This window comes from Carettochelys insculpta, chromosome 3, assembly GCF_033958435.1.
Source record: "Carettochelys insculpta isolate YL-2023 chromosome 3, ASM3395843v1, whole genome shotgun sequence".
NCBI classification, from domain to species: Eukaryota; Metazoa; Chordata; order Testudines; family Carettochelyidae; genus Carettochelys; species Carettochelys insculpta.
Window position 1 is genome coordinate 95,763,481 of NC_134139.1, and position 16,300 is coordinate 95,779,780.

At 43.0% G+C, this 16,300-nt stretch overlaps 1 protein-coding gene across 2 annotated transcripts in view; it reads right to left on the bottom strand.

Moving 5' to 3' along the window:
- Nucleotides 1–14,399, bottom strand: part of TAB2 (TGF-beta activated kinase 1 (MAP3K7) binding protein 2) — a 129,184-nt gene extending 114,785 nt beyond the window's left edge. Inside the window, exons 1-2 of one of the 2 annotated variants that reach the window (XM_074990411.1) lie at nucleotides 14,144–14,399; nucleotides 3,937–4,015 (exon numbers count right to left, since the gene is read on the bottom strand). The gene's annotated coding sequence lies outside the window, so the exon portion shown is untranslated. Of the gene's footprint in view, nucleotides 1–3,936; nucleotides 4,016–5,623; nucleotides 5,895–14,143 lie in introns of those variants that run through there. The other variant, XM_074990412.1, reaches the window with a different exon arrangement.
- Nucleotides 14,400–16,300: the final 1,901 nt, after the last annotated feature.

Genomic DNA, 16,300 nt, shown 5'->3' on the forward strand with positions numbered 1-16,300 from the left:
AGGAACAGAAGAAAAAAAATGCAAACAGGATGTTATCCTGCAGCACATGGAAAAGGCTGAGACACAGCACATCAAGCTGACAAAGGACACTGCTCACTGGCCTCCTAGTCAAGCTGAGTTTCAGCAGAGAATGCTTGACTTCCAGCAGCAGCAAAGCAGAGTGAGGCCGTGGCAAAGCTCATAACAGCAGTTATGGAGCAAAGAGGTCCTACGCTCCCTGCTGCAGCTGCAGAGGTACTCTCAACGCAGTACTGTAGGAGCTGGTATCTGGTTGCCAGAGTCCCAAAGAGATGTTGCCCACCCTCTGTCATTGCAGTCCCCAAACATGGGGTGGTAGAGCAAAGATAACCTGGCACTCCAGCCCCAAGGGCCACTGCAAAAAGCTATTCAAGAGCCCTTGAGAAGGCTTCTTTTCCCACTCACTTAAACCTCTCCCCCACACAAAATAAAATCATTCCTTTGAGCGTGGTCTGATTTCTTGGCATGCAGGAGTGGGTAGGGAAACAAATTAAACGGGGCCAGTGGGGGAGAGCTGAAGGCACAGCTGCCCACTGATACTCTGTGGTCTGCAGCAGATGCACAGTTGAGGGAACTGGGTGGTTGGGGGAGGGCTGAAGGCACAGCTGCCAACCACATGCATTCTTCTTACTGCAACTTAACCCCCGCCCACCAAGTAAAAGCATTCATTCATTAAGACACGATATGATTTATTGGTCTTATGACAGAGAAATACATGGGTAGCATGTGCGTTACAGATCACTCATGAAGCTATGTTTTAAAAAACGTCCCTTATTGCTGCTGCCTCAGCATGGCTATTGGTGGATGGTTGTGTAGGCGGCTGCGAGTAACCCCTGCCTATGGCCTCAGCTTTGGAATTACAGATGGACGGGAAAGTCTTCCGCCTGGATTGCCATATATTGTGCAAAACAGTACATGCTGTAATAATGGTGGAGACGTTACCTTCATTCTTGTGTTGCTGCACTTCAGGGCAGGGGACAGCACACCAGTTATCCCAGGACTCCAAAGCTATGTGGTCCCACCAGCATGTGCTGGTCTCAAGTCCAAAACCACTGCTCCACTGTCAGCAATGCATCCAGGGCAGCCAGCAGCTCCGAGTTCTTGGACTTCAGTTGGGAGATTTGCTCTTTCAAACCATCCTTAGCAGCAGCACAGTTATGATACTGAACCATCACTCAGCTTTGTAACTGAAGGAAAAACTGCGCGACAGCCAGCGTGGTTGCCAAAACAATGTGCGCTATGAGTTGAAGCATTTGGGGATCCATACTTGCACTGGAAAGCAGCAGCAGGAAATGGCGTGATCTTCCGCTCGTTTTCACGTGGTTACTTGTGCTCTGAATTCTGAGGTTCAAATATGAAACACCCACAAGCAACAGGAGCTAAGGCACTGTGAGATAGGTACCCACAATGCTCTGCTCACACTGCCAAATCTGGGCAGGGTAATGGGGATGTGGAGACTCGACACAGAAAAAAGGTGGGTCGAATTTCAAGAAGCTTTGTAGACACTTAATTTGAATTCATAATATCAAGCTTAAATAATCAAATTTTAAAATTTAAATTTAAATTAATCAAAAATCAAATTTATCTCATAGTGTAGATGCAGTCTTAGCTGCAGTGCGACCTCGCTGGTCCTGGGGTTTGTGTCATTCTTTACTACTTTACCCTCAACTTTCTGGCTAAGGCCACAGAAACATCCCATCACCAAGCCTCTACTCTTCAAATTTGTGCCCTTGGTATTACACACATAATTGTCATTTTAATGAATTGTAACTACCAATATGATGCTGTATACCTGCAATGAAATCATCTTTTATTATTAATAGAAGTATTGATTTAAAAAAAACACCAGAGAGAGAGAGAGAAAACTGTCATCAGTTTCAGTGTTGCCTATCCTGTTCTCAATGGCAGCTTTGAAGCCGGCCAGTTTTGTTCATCTCGCCCTGTTGTAGTTTGGCAGCAGAGAGAAAGCCATGCTAATCTACATACTGTCAGAACAAAAAAGCAGTCAAGTAGCACTTTAAAGACTAACAAAATAATTTATTAGGTGAGCTTTCATGGGACACACCCACTTCTTCAGACCATAGCCATACCAGAACACTCAATATGTAGGCACAGAGAACCAAAAATAGCAATCAAGGGGGACAAATCAGAAAAAAAAACGATCAAGGTGAGCAAAACAGAGTAGAGGGGCAGAAGGCGGGGTGGGGTCAAGAATTAGATTAAGCCAAGTATGCAAACGAGCCCCTATAATGACCCAGAAAATTCCCATCCGGGTTCGAACTACATGTTAATGTGTCGAATTTGAATATAAAAGAGTTCAGCAGCCTCTCTTTCAAAAGCATTGTGAAAATTCCTCTTCAGTAAGACACAAACTTAAGTCATTAACAGAATGGCCCACTCCATTAAAATGCTGGCTGACCGGTTTGTGGATCAGGAGTGTTTTTATATCTGTTTTGTGCCCATTAACTCTTTAAGAGAGTTTGAAGTCTGTCCAATATACCAAGCATCTCAGCATTGTTGGCACACGATGGCATATACGATTTTAGCTGAGGAACATGAGAATGTGCCTGTGATTCTGTGAATAACCTGGTTAGGTCCAGTGATGGTATCTCCAGAATAGATATGTTGACAACGCTGGCAGTGGGCTTTGTTGCAAGGAAAAGTTCCAGGCCTGATGTTCCTGTGGTATAGACCATGTTCCTCAACTAACATCACATATGCCATCATGTGCCAACACCCCCCAGATGCTTGGTATATTGGACAGACTTCAAACTCTCTTAAACAAAGAGTTAATGGGCACAAAACAGACATAAAAACACTCCTGATTCACAAACCGGTCAGCCAGCATTTTAATGGAGTGGGCCATCCTGTTAATGACTTAAAAGTTTGTCTTACTGAAGAGGAATTTTCACAATACTTTTGAAAGAGAGGCTGCTGAACTCTCTTTTATATTCAAATTCGACACATTAACACTTAGTTTGAACCACGATGGGAATTTTCTGGGTCATTATAGGGGCTCTTTTGCATACTTGGCTTAATCTAATTCTTGACTCTTCCCTCCACCTTCTGCCCCTCTACTCTCTGTTTTGCTCACCTTGATAATTTTTTTTTCCTGAATTGTCCCCCTTGATTGCTATTTTTGGTTCTCTGTGCCTTAAATATTGAGTCTGTTCTGGTATGGCTATGGTCTGAAGAAGTGGGCCTGTCCCATGAAAGCTCACCTAATAAATTATTTTGTTAGTCTTTAAAGTGCTGCGTAACTGCTTTTTTGTTTTGTAGTAGTTTGAGAAAGCAAACAAACAGAGGCACGTTAGACTTCTGCAAACTTAAGTAGTACAACTTTGCTTCCTACTTTGTAGGTTATCTTTGTAACCAGGATGGAATAGAAACTTTAATTTATATGAAACCTTAGATTCTGCAGAAGTCGATAACAACTAGAAAAGCTTTCTATTAACCCTAAGTTAAAGGATTTTTCAAGCCATGTATCAGATGCAGTCACGTGCCTGACAAGAGTATCCATTTACTAATCTACTGAACATCTCTGCAGCCAGCATTAGGTTACAGGAACCTGCTTAAAAAGCCAGACCTCCTGAAAAAAAATTGTGTTCATAACTGCAATTTTTTGCTGACTCAGTACTTCTGTTTCAAAGACAGCATGCAGCTTAGAGCTCCATTTCAGTCATCACTTCATGAAAAACTGCTTAACAATAGTTGACAGCTTCCTAAGTAGCAACAGTAAATTAAAAAAAAAAGCCAGCCCTAATATTTGCATTATTTTAATCAAATGTAACAAAAATATTGTTTTTCCCTTTACAATACTTGCCTTCCTATTCACCTGTGGAAGCAACAATTTAGCTAATGTTCCTGAACCCCTAAGAACAGGAATTACAATAGATCGGAGTAAAAGAGGAAGCTCACCAGTCTTGGAGATCTTGGTGATAGGTCTCAAAGTAATGCTTTAATGTAGGACTGCATCATCTTATGGTGATGGGTTGCACTAAGAGAAAGGCAAAAAAAAAAGTCACTGAAAGGCATTCCAATGAAGGGCCAAACAAGCAAGACAAACAGCATGCAATTGTCCATATCTATACCATGCTGTGGAAGGACAGGGACACATCCCTGATATTCCACATATTTATTTTTATAAATGCCACAATTTCAATTTGGAAGCGATGAAGAACAGAACTGCTACAAAAATGGGAGGGTCCGAGCACCCTTTCCATCCCATTTTTTTGGGAATATAACTGGCTGCATTTTACAAAAATGTTATGCTAGTCCAAGAGAGACCTTTTGAAAACAAAAAAAAGTTAACTTAGCTAATATTTGGCTGTAACTTGTCGGAGGCAAGTTAGGGGCTAGTACACACCCTAGTCTCAAAAAAATACATATCCCTGCGGATATCCCCTAACCCTCTGCCACATGCTTCCATGTACTCCTCCTCACATTTATACTGAGTATTTTTGTTGCAATATTTTGGAAACAAGAAACAATTTAAAATGTTATTTTGTTTAAGTTTTCTATACTTCTTCCTTTTTTTCCCCCCACTCTACTATATTTCCACTGCCTCTTCTGATTTGGGTTTTTGTTTATTTTTTGTTTTGATTTGGTTGGATTTCTCTAAAATTCACTTTTCCATCATCACATGCCCCTTCGAGATTCTATTTTCCTACATCCTGGCTCATTTGTTACCATGTAAACATGAATACTTTTACCTTACCTAAATTTAATTAACCCCACATCCACTACACTATATGGCATGGTCTCCCAAATTGGGGTGTGTGAAGAAATTCTAGGGGGCGTGTGAGGCGACTCAGCCTCCACATCTTTCCCCCCAACCTGAAGAAAAAGCTGACCTTTACTTCTGGCTCTCAGCCCCTGCCATTTTATGAGGGCAATGCAGCCACTACAATAAGCAGGCAGCTGGCAAAGATACACATGGAGCTAGATGCCCCCTGCAAAGTTGAGAGAGTGTGGGTTGGGAGGCAGGAGGAGGATGGGATTAGATGGGAGGGCCGGGGGGACCTGGCTTGAGTGAGGGGTATGAGGTAAGAGTGGAGGGCTGGTGGTGTCTGACTTTGGAGGATGGGAGGGAGTTGGGTAGCTGGCTTGCAGGGCTTGAGCATCTGGCCCCAGCATCACGGGGCTCAGGCAGGCGGTTGGCCCCAGCAGCGTGGGGCTCAGGTGGCTTGGGCTGGCAGGTGGGCAGCTGGCCCAGGCAGCATGTGAGGCTTAGGCAGCCAGTGGGCGGCTGGCCCCTGCGGCACAGGGCTCGGGCGGCGCAGGTTTCAGGTGCGTGGGGGGCTGGTGTGGGCAGTTCTGGCAGCTGGCACAGGGCTCAAACAGCTGGCGCTACACCAGGTACCCATAAGTGGCCAAGAAAAACTATCAGTGGTTATTTTTAAATTTTAAATAACATTTTTATATCAAGTTTGTGTCTATTTTAAATTATGAATTGAATTTTTTGTTAAAAGGGGAGTTGAATGATGGTAAAGAAGAGGTGGGGGATGTGAGGGTTTCTCAAAAATCAAAAGGGGGGTCTGATGACAAAAGTTTGGGAATCACTGTTATAGGGTATTACAGGGAGATGGACATGACAGACTCTTACAGGAATCCTTCCCTTCTGGAACAGGGAGAGAGGAAGGGAACTGCTGAAGGAGTTGGTGTCTTTCCTCTACCCTCCTCTTGCAGTTATTAGTGCAAAGACCTTTTGAAGAAGAGACAGATAATGGACTTCATCTCTGATCAGTTGATGTTGCTGTTCCAACTACTGGGAAGAAGACTTGTGAAAGACCAGAAATTTTCCAGCCAGGCAATAACAATTCCTCTTGTTCACAATTTAAATTCCATGGCTTGGCAAGTCCTCACTCCACCACCCACTAAGAAAGGGGAACCCTGAGAGAAATGTTCTCCCTCAAGCGTGAGAAAAGAAGTCAAAGTCTGCTGTTTATTAAGAAGAAATTGTTACACTACAGTTCCTCCCTCCCCCACTGACTTTAAACCCTGCCTCTAAATAAGATAGCAGTACAACAGGCGTGTCCAACCCGCAGCCCTGGACAGCTAGTAATGCGGCTCCACAAGATCGTAATCTTTTACCATTATCATCTGATTTATATACATTAACTATATTATATATTTTATATGCAGCCCAAGACAATTCCTCTTCACTCAGTGCAGCCCAAGCAAGCCAAAAGGTTGGACACCCATGCAGTACAACTTAACCAGGTTTAAAATTTGCTCGTCACTAACATTCTTAATTTGACTCAGGACTTCTCAGTGACAAGTCAGGTGCACAGCTCAAAATTCACCTCTTATTGGTCAATCTTTATTTGTATTTCAAAGCTCCATCTACACATGGAACTACATTAAGTACAACCAGACTCCAATATGGTAATATCACAGCTAACATAATTCTCAGCATGATCCCATGGCACCAGTGTGTCAAGACAGTGCTGAAAAGCGTTACCAGAAACCCAGCTGCACTACAGCTACCAATGCTATTAACAGTGCTGTGAGCAGGTATTATTAGTTTTTTTCTTAAATTCCCTGAGTAGACAGGGTTTAAGGTCAGAGAAGTAATGAAATTTAGTCATTACAACAGCTGAAAGCATAGTAGCTAACTCATATGATGGTTCAAAATCAACTTTTTTTTAGTTTAAAGTCCATTTACTCTCAAATCCAATAAATATGTTGGATAAAGGATGTTGCTGTTCAACAAGACTGTAAGCCTTTTGGAGGCAGAGATTTATTTACTACACATTTGCACAGTGCGTAGCACAATAAGCCCCCATCCTAGTCAAGCAATCTAGCTCACTGAAAAATATGTTATGCAAAATAATTTAGCATGACAACTCAAAATACAATCTTCAGAGACCCACAAATCCTTCCTTTGTTTAGCTGAAAAAAGGAACAAATATGGAAAGATGAGCCTCTAAACACTAATTTGGGGTGTCTTCTTAAGACCATTTGAGAACAACTGTTTCACACTGACAGTTTCTTAAAAATACCTCTAACCAGAATGCTGTTAATTTATCAGGGAAGCTTGCAAAAGCCTGACTACAATGGGAGTCTCAGCAGAGCTAATACTGATGGACTCACTGAGGATGTGTCCACACTAGGAACTAACTTTGAAGTTAACTTCGAAGTTAGGCACTATTTCGAAGTAGAGAACGTGTGTAGACTCTCTCGTGGCCTTTACTTCAAAGTAGGGAGCCCAACTTCAAAGTCCTTACTCCATTCCCAAGAATGAGTTACTGCCCTAGAAGCAAGATGCACGTAGACTCTCAACTTCAAAATTGCTTAGTTTGAAGTTGTACTTCAAAGTAAGCAACTCTGAAGTTCTTTTCATAGTGTAGACAAAGCCTGAGACTCCTAATGGAGGCATAGCCCAAGGCAGACTACAGCCAAGGCATTAAAAAAAAAAATCCACTTGCCCAATTCAGTGAAAAATTAGAAGTTGAAGGAGGTGGGCAAACTGAATGAGGCCAGAGAACAAAGCCTTTGCAGCTCCTAGCGGAAGGCTGTCATGGGAGTAGGGGCTACCACTGCTCCTTTAAAGGGCAGAAGGAACACAAGAACATTCCAGGGATCAGTCCTGCCTTCTTAAGATGGGAACAGGAGAAGAGAATGATTGGAACCAACAAGCTGCAGGGAAGAGGAAATTAAAGGTAACTGTTAGATTAACTGGAAAGTAAGAGGGAGAATAACTGGGAGTGGGAAGAGACAGCAGGACATAACTGGATGAAGATGCATACTGTTACAGAGATGTGAATTTGAGGGGAGACAGGATATAAATTAGGATTTTTGGACACAGAACACTGTGTTTGGAGAGAGAAGCAGGAATAAAATACAGAAAATTAGAAAAAAGCACAAGATACACAGAGAAGGAAAAATGAGGTAACATTATACTCAAAATACTACGTAACCTACAGTAGGGGGAGTGCGTGGAATGAATTAGGAAAAAAGTAAGAAATGCATGAGGCAAAATTAGTTTAAAAAAAGTATTAAGCAGAACTCTGATTAGCAATATTTAAATGGTATGTTGTACCTTTGAAAAAAACACATCAGTAGGAGACTGGATAAGTCAGCTAAACTCCACACTATGCAATGGGAGATTTATACACCAGATTGTCTCAAAAAAGCATTCAAGTACAGGACTCTGCTAACGAGTAGATCAGGCAAGATTGAGGGGAAAAAAGTGTTAATTCACTATGCCAATGCACAAATTGCACTGACCAGTAGCAAATGCATTTTTGAGCCGCCACTTCAGAACTACCCTCAGATCTGTCCCTTAAATGATTGAGCAGACAGTCCAGGTGCATTTTTTTCTTGACATCAAGACTGAATTTGTACCACACATCTGTACATTTGTCAATAAAGAAATTAAAGTAATGATGGTAAAAACATTTTCCCCCTACCAGAGAGCAACATTCACTAAGACTATATACTTACATACTACCAAGTTTACCTTAGCAAGTACCTGTTAACAAGTTCATGCCCACTGCTTTCTCAATTTACAAACAACATTGTTAAAAAGGTTTCTCTCATGATTCATTAAAATATATAGAAGTTTCAATTTAACCCTATTATCTGGAAGTACACAAACTGATAATTCATTTGAAATTTACTAAAGTGGTGAATTAAAGCCTGGAGTTAAAATCAAAGGGCTAAACCAAGTTAAAAGCCAAGCTGCTAAGTCTTCACTGATATTTTAATGTGGATTATAACTTGCTGGAAGTTGAGAACGCTTTCTGCATTGAAAACATACTTTACCCTAAGCTTTAGATTAGTACAGAAAACATTTTGGGCAAGAGTAACAAAGGAATTATGGCACATAGCTTCAGGAAATTTACTCATTACAAAATTGCTTGCTTTTCTGGCTTAACACACAACATAAAACCTCTGTTACAGCACTTATTAAAAGAGTCATGGGATGGTACCATCTTTGCCCCATTACTAACAGGAAACAGAAAAGGCATTTAAACCAATGTCAAGCACCGTGCACAGTTTCATATATGAAAATGTCTATTACACAACTTAAAACCGTGTTGATGTTGTAACATGAACATTCAAAGTTCAGGAGCTACTGTTTGCTTCCTTTTAGAATTTAATCATGTACCAATTGTTGTTCTATCTCAACTTACTATACTCTCAGAATTGGTAATGGCTGTTGATCCCTTTCGTATACAAGTTTATAAAAATGATTCCAAGGACAGGTTTAGAACAATAATCACCTGTGAAAGACTGCCCTCAAAAACAGCAGCATACGTAAGTGACAAGTATTTACACACACAAACACAGACATCCGTAATGTCTGCAAGCTTACTTATCTTTGCACTACTATGGATATATTTCACAAGTAGTACACTTTCCCTCGTATGCCTGATGAAAGCTCATCACCTAATAAATTATTTTGTTAGGTCTTTAAAGTGCTACATGACTGCTTTTTTGTTTTGACTTTCCCAACATGAATCAGCTCTGGGACAAGGACCCCAAAATGCCTGCAGTTCTGAGCTTTTAAGTATTATACATTCATTAACTGAAAAACTTCAGTTTTCTGAAAAAATACAGAATGGCAAATAGTATTTTAAGATACAGCTAAATGAGAAGGTCCACACTAAAGTCTAAATTTACATAAGTTTCATTCTCTATTATTTCTATTTTTTAAAATAAACAGACAGGCTCTCCCATCACTCACAATAGCCTACAATTATCTAAGCAGTACAGAAACTAGTTTGGTAATTCCTACAGTTTACTTTTTGTAAACAGTAACAAATTAGTACAGTAACTGCTTTTAACAGATTTTTAGAGCTCTAACCTCACTCTCTCTGTTTGATGAACTTGACGTATTTTATACTAATTTCTACTCCTAAACCAAAATTCTTATATACACAGGCTACTAAAGCCCAATAGAAATTCTGTCCATTCTGAAACATTAATTTTCTGGAAGTTAGACTATGTGAAAAATTAAGTTTCACACATGTTGCTACTACGATTTGAGCAAGTTATAAACTGCTCATTGAAGTGAAATCTGATCTTCATCTATGCTCAAAATAGGAAAAATATCCATATTTTCCCTATTGCTTTAAACTAACATTTTTTTCTAAAAATGCAGTACTGTATTGATTTTAATCAAGACTTGAAGTCATTTTCTTGCTGTCACTGAAATGTACTACAAATTTACAATTAAAATAAATTAGCATATATATTATACTAGAGTACTTGTTCTGCGAACAAGATAAAGTGCGCCGTATGGCTGCTTCCCATATCAATTTCCAAAATCCTCTTAAAAAAATCCCTTTTAGGACAAGTTTACTATTATTTGACTAAAAACCCATTTCATTTAACAGTGGATTCACAAAGTTCGAGAAATACCATAAACTCACTGAATGGTCAAGTTACAGCATATCAATCATTCTAAATAAATTTAGCCCTACTTGACTAGAATGCAGTATTACTGAATGAGTGACACCCAGACCTGAGTAAAAATATTCTTAGAAAGAACTGTTAGTCACCATTTGTATACTTGCTTGCTTTTTTTTTTCTGCACTGTATCTGGCTTTGCTGACTCAGGTAAATATCATTAGCGACAGCTCCTAATTTTACTAAAATGACTCAAGTAAGACAGACCCATATAAATAATTATCCCACAAAAAATTGACATTTTCATGGCCTGATTTCTTCTCTTCACCATACCCCCCCCAAAAAAAAACACCCACAAATGCACTATCTTAATACGAAGTTCTTCCTAATACCCAAACTAACCCACCCTATCAGAATGATTAAGCATTGGAATAAACTGCATACGAAGGTTGTGGGGTCTCTATCCTGTAAGATTTTTAAGGGCAGGTTAGATAAACACCTGCCAGGGATGGTGAAGACAAACAGATGAGCCGTGACTGTGGGGGACTAAACCAGATGACCTGTCAAGGTCCCCTCCAGACCTAGAATTCTATAAAATATCTTAGTATCAGCCAGAATCAATACTCAAAAACAAACATCAGGTGACAAATTGGAAGGCATACTCTATATACCAGAGGGCTGTTTGACAGACAGAACCTTTTTGGAATATATCATCAATCAGGACTGGTTTACCAACTATGGTCCAAGATGTTTTTTAGGATGTCATCTCTTTAAATAGGAAGTGTACACTAAAGTACACTTTTATACTAAAGGGAATTCCAACACAACTGAAAAAAATCTTGTGAACAAAGTATATGCAATTAGAGTCAGATTAATCTGATCACGTGAATGTTTTATCCTTCAATACAAAACTTAAAACACCTACAAATTCTGAATCAATGGAATTTTTGTTCTAATTCCTGTAAAAACACCATCAGCAACAGCATTCAATATTCTGTTTGTACTAGTTCAAGAACAACATGCACACACTCTGGTATCACAGTCTTAAGTTTATACTTACGTCAAAAGCCCTAGATCATACCTGACGAATTTATTTCTTCCAGTGTTTCCAACCATAAAAGTTCACAGTACCAGAGGGGGACTTTGAACAGGGTAAAAAGCAACTTTGCTTTGAGATGTGAATACTTATACCTTAGACAAGTAGTTTGCCAAAGGCTTTTTAAACTCACTTTAAACTTTATACATAAAATGTTGAAATTAGCCAATAATCTGTTGACTAAATGTAATTCAACAGAGATTGAAAAATGAACTAGTCATTTACTGGAAAAGAATAGGGTGTTGGGATTCCTACCAAGCTGCTGTCCGTTGACACTTTTCAAAAACTCTCTTTTGTATCAGACTCCAGAGAGTTGATACAGTAAATTTCAAGTCACCCAGCCCTCCTGACTTATCTGGCTGCTGGAAAAGAAGGACATTGTTCTCTTCCTATTCCAACAGCTATACCACAGTATCTTTAAAAGCTGGCATGCGGAATATTTCAGCTCACTACTCCTTCCTCCACACTTTTCACTGGTGTGACAGAATATTTCTCTGTTTTAGCATGACCCCAAGCCTCTAACTTCTATGAGATAAGGGGGCTCCCTTTTGGGGGGTCATCCCAACAACTTCAGTGCCTGGTTATTTTACTATTTCTAGATGTCCCATTAAATGGCTGCATGAAATTGGCTAAATTCTCACCCATTTTCACTGTGCAGACCCCTAAGACAAATAGAGAAAATGGACAAGAATCAGAAGAATTAGCATTCTGTTTCACTTTAGAAAAGCTATGAGGCCCTGCAGGCTTGAGATGACAGTACTGCAGTAGTTTAACCTCTTTAATCAGGAACCAAAGATAATTACTTAAACCAGAGTTTCTCAACCTGTGGGCCACTTGTGGCCCATTCAAGCACAGAGGTGTGGCCTATGTAACATCCTCCCGTCCATACAGATAGCACTGGATACAGTACACAGTGATAAACAGGTTGATAATCACTGCTTTAAATGAAAAATTAGACACGTTATCAATATTCATAAAAATGGACTGTGTTAAGAGAAGTGTTCAATTTGCCAACAACTCAAGAAGAAACTGGACTTGTCAAGCCCCAGATTCAGATGTTAGGTGATTCAAATTTTAAAAAATCCATTGAAGTATACTTGTTCCTCCAGTAAATTACTATTTTTGACCTTGTCTACACTTAGAATTAAACACAAAGATCAGCACATGGTGGCCAACGATTAGCGCATTGAACTACACTGAATCACAAGATCTTGATTGTTGATGATATGACCAATTCCCAGTATAAATGAGGCTTATATTTCTTTTGTTTTTACAGCATCTATAAGCATGATGTAGCACACTAATACAGCTATAATTGAGTGATCCTGTATGTACTCATTCAATACTAAATATACCCTCTAAATGAATCTGCTGTGGATCTGTAACTGCTAAAAAAACGTGTGTAGAGGACACTCTTTTTAAAGCCCTAGTTTGGAAATGACATTTTATCTAGTCTGCATCAACCCTTAAATCATCATCTGCTTTGTCTAAGATGGCTAATAATTGGCATTTTACACTTTAAGTCTGTTCTACAGAACAAAGCTAGAACTTCCAGTGGTAATATTAGAATAATGACTAGGAACATCCATCATGTCTTAGGCCTTTGGTGTCCAACACACTAGGCACATGCAGCTATTTGCCCAACTGTGTGGCTAGCTGGCTTAAACAATAAATATATTTTAAGAATAACGTGGCTAGTTCGCTACAGCAGTAGCCACAATTGTGCCTATTGCTTCCAAAGTGATTGGTCACCATGGTCTTAGGCACTGTACAGATGCATGAGAGGATCCCTGCCACCGAAAAGCTTACAATCTGAATAAGGTTCACTGTTTAGTTCTGCCTTTCAGTGAATGAATTTCTGTATTACATCTCTCTCAACGGTGCATCCCAATCTCCTAACAGGGCAAAAGGCAAGCTGTTTCAAGTAACTGTGTTAAAATCCCTCCTATTAGAAAGTTTTCACAAATTTCTTCTCAACAACTGAACTCAACAACTTGAAACTAACAGCCCACCTCTACTGCACATGGAAAATGCAGCCAAAGCTTCTAGACCACATAGGCAATACACACACACACACCACACCTCCAACGCTGTGGATATAAACCCACACAACAAAACAGCTCAGCAGACAGACACCTGTCAGCTATTTGGCAACACGCTCTGCCTCAACACCAACACTGATACTCCTCTCAATGCGACTGTTTGCTTCTTTGGTTGGAGGCGGCAGTTTCAGCCACTAGATACAGGACAGGGTCGGCCTCCTTCCCCTCCCCTCCGCACCTAGCTGCGGGGCGGGGCGCGCTGGCATGGCCACACTCGCACCCCAATGCGAAGCACCCCGCACCTACCCAATCCCTCCCACTCGCGGGAAGGCATCAGCGCCCCGCCAAGGGAAACCGTTTCCCTCCCTCCCCGGCAGCCCCACTGGCCGGCGGAGCAGCAGCTCCGGGCCCCCCCCGCCTCGCACACAGCGCCGGGCGCTGCTCTCTCCACCGACAGCTCCCCGTGCAGAGGCCTCAGTTGCACTGGCCGCCCCTGTCGGCGGCGGAGCCGGGGGCTTGCCCGAGATGAGCCCCTGCCCCACTCAGGCCTGCGGGCCGAGCACCACCCCCCCGACAGCTCCCAGCAGGGGAGCAGCCGCCAGGCCCGCCTCGGCCGGGTCAGCCTTACCCTCCTCCTCCCCCACCACAGCAGCCGCCGCCTCCCGGCAGCGGGGACACCTCAGAGCCGCCCCGCAGCCTCCCGCCGCCGCGGCTCCTCCGTTGTGTGTGTGTGTGTGTGTGTGTGTGTGTGTGCGGGGGGGGAGGTCCCAGCCGCAGCCGCCGCCGCCGCGGGCGGGAGAAGCGGGAGGCTCGGGGTGGGCGGGTGTCTGCGGGCGCCGCTCCCGTCCCCAGCTGGAACCGCTCCTGCTGCGGCTCCGCGTCGCTCCCGTCCCCCCCCCTCGCTGCGCTCCCAAATCAAAATAGTGTCACAATATGGCGGCCGCCAAACACCGCGAGAGCGGCCCCGAGGGCTAACGGGACCGGGGGGCGGGGTCGGCCGCGCGGCTTGGACGGCGCGGGGCAGCGACCGGGGAGAGGAGTCGGGGGCTGCCAGGTCACCGGGTGGGGTGGGGGGGGGGCACCTGGCAGCCCCTCCTGTCTCGCTGCGAAGCTCTTGTTCCGGGGGCTGCCCCCGGCGCTCCCGCAGCGGGAACTCCCGCCCCCCTCGCAGCCGGCGCGACTCGGCCGGGGCTGTCCTCAGCATCGGGCTGCCCGCGGCCGGTACCCAGTAAGGGAGGCAGGGCCGGCCGGTGCCGTTAGCTCTCGCCCAGCACGGGACCTATGGATGCTACTAGCCACGTGATTTCCCCTCAGTGTCGCTGCGCGCCGGCCCCTGGCAGCCCTGCGGGGCAGGGAGGGTGGCCCGGGGAAGTTGCCAGGGGAGGGTAGAGGAACGAAAGGGGGAGGCGGTGTCTTCCCCAGGAACTGACATTAAAGGGGGTGGTCGCATTTGCAGGGAGGGTGTAAACAGCCGTGAGAGTGAGAGAACCCTGGGCGAGAAAGGGGACCCTGCAGGGAAGCAGGCCCAAGGCTAAAAAGAAGTCTAGAGGCAGAGAAATAGAAAAAGAAATTCCACCCAAGGAAGACGGTACAAGCAACAGAAAGGGACAAGGTGCTGTCAGCCTCAACAAAGGAAAATGCTGGGGAAGGGTCTTTGCCCATGAAAGTATATGCTCCAATATATCTGTGTCTAAGATGTCACCGGACTCCTTGTTTTTGCAGATATAGACTAATGCGACTAGCCCCTCTGATACTAGCTACAAGAGAAATCAGTTTGGTTTTGAAAGGTAATAGGCCAGGGGTCTGCAACCAAAATAGCAAGAAGAGCTGTTTTTTTTCAAATTCACTTACAAAATCAACACTTTGAAATTTGCAATGCACATGAATATGAGACAGTCCTTAATAAATAATGTCAAACTGTAATTTTGGTCACCCTATTTTAAGAACAGTTAACAGACAATTATTTGTATCAGTTAGAAAGCTTTTACCCCTACCTCCAGGCTTCACCTGCCTCAACCCCCAAATCTGTGCTCCAACCCCAGGCTTTACCTTCATCCCACAAACTGCCCCCACCCCCCATCCCAGGCTTAACACCTCCAGACCCAACTCCAACCCCAGGTTTAACCCTTTTAGCCCCAGGATTTACCTACCCCAGCCAATGAGCTCTGCACACTGCTGCTGCTCCTCGACGGCCCCCACCCTCTCTCTGCACCACCACCTAAATTCTGTTTAAGCAGCGGCAGCCTGTAGGTCTGTAAATTGAGTCAGTGGCGGCAGCACTTGGACCTTAAAGTGGCTGCTTAAAGATCCTCATGCAGTTCCAGAACTGTAGGTTGCCAACCCCAGTAATAGGCAATAGCCCAAATTCTTCCTGGATACTCAGCTTGCTATAATTTTCTTCTTAAAAACTTGACACAGAGGTTCAATTATAGTAACCTATACTCCCCTGGAGAGCTTGCTTATTCTTCACCATAATTAACTTCTGAAGGCAACCAGTCCCAAGCCAGTAATGGATTCTGAACAGGTAAAACCCTGTCTTTACACGGTAGTCCCTTTGATTTCAGTTGCAGTACATCATTGAGGTTGGAAAGCTCACCCTTGGCAAAGTCAGCTGTAAGTTGTGAGCTAAAAGGCCTGATCAAGTTCCCTTTGGAGGTAAAAAAAGTCTTAATTGGTGTCAATGGGAGTTATATCAAAGCATTACTCACGAGAGAACTGCAAAGCTTTTATTAAATAAAATGACAGGTCAGACAGCAATACATACACCTTAGCGCACTGCGCTATA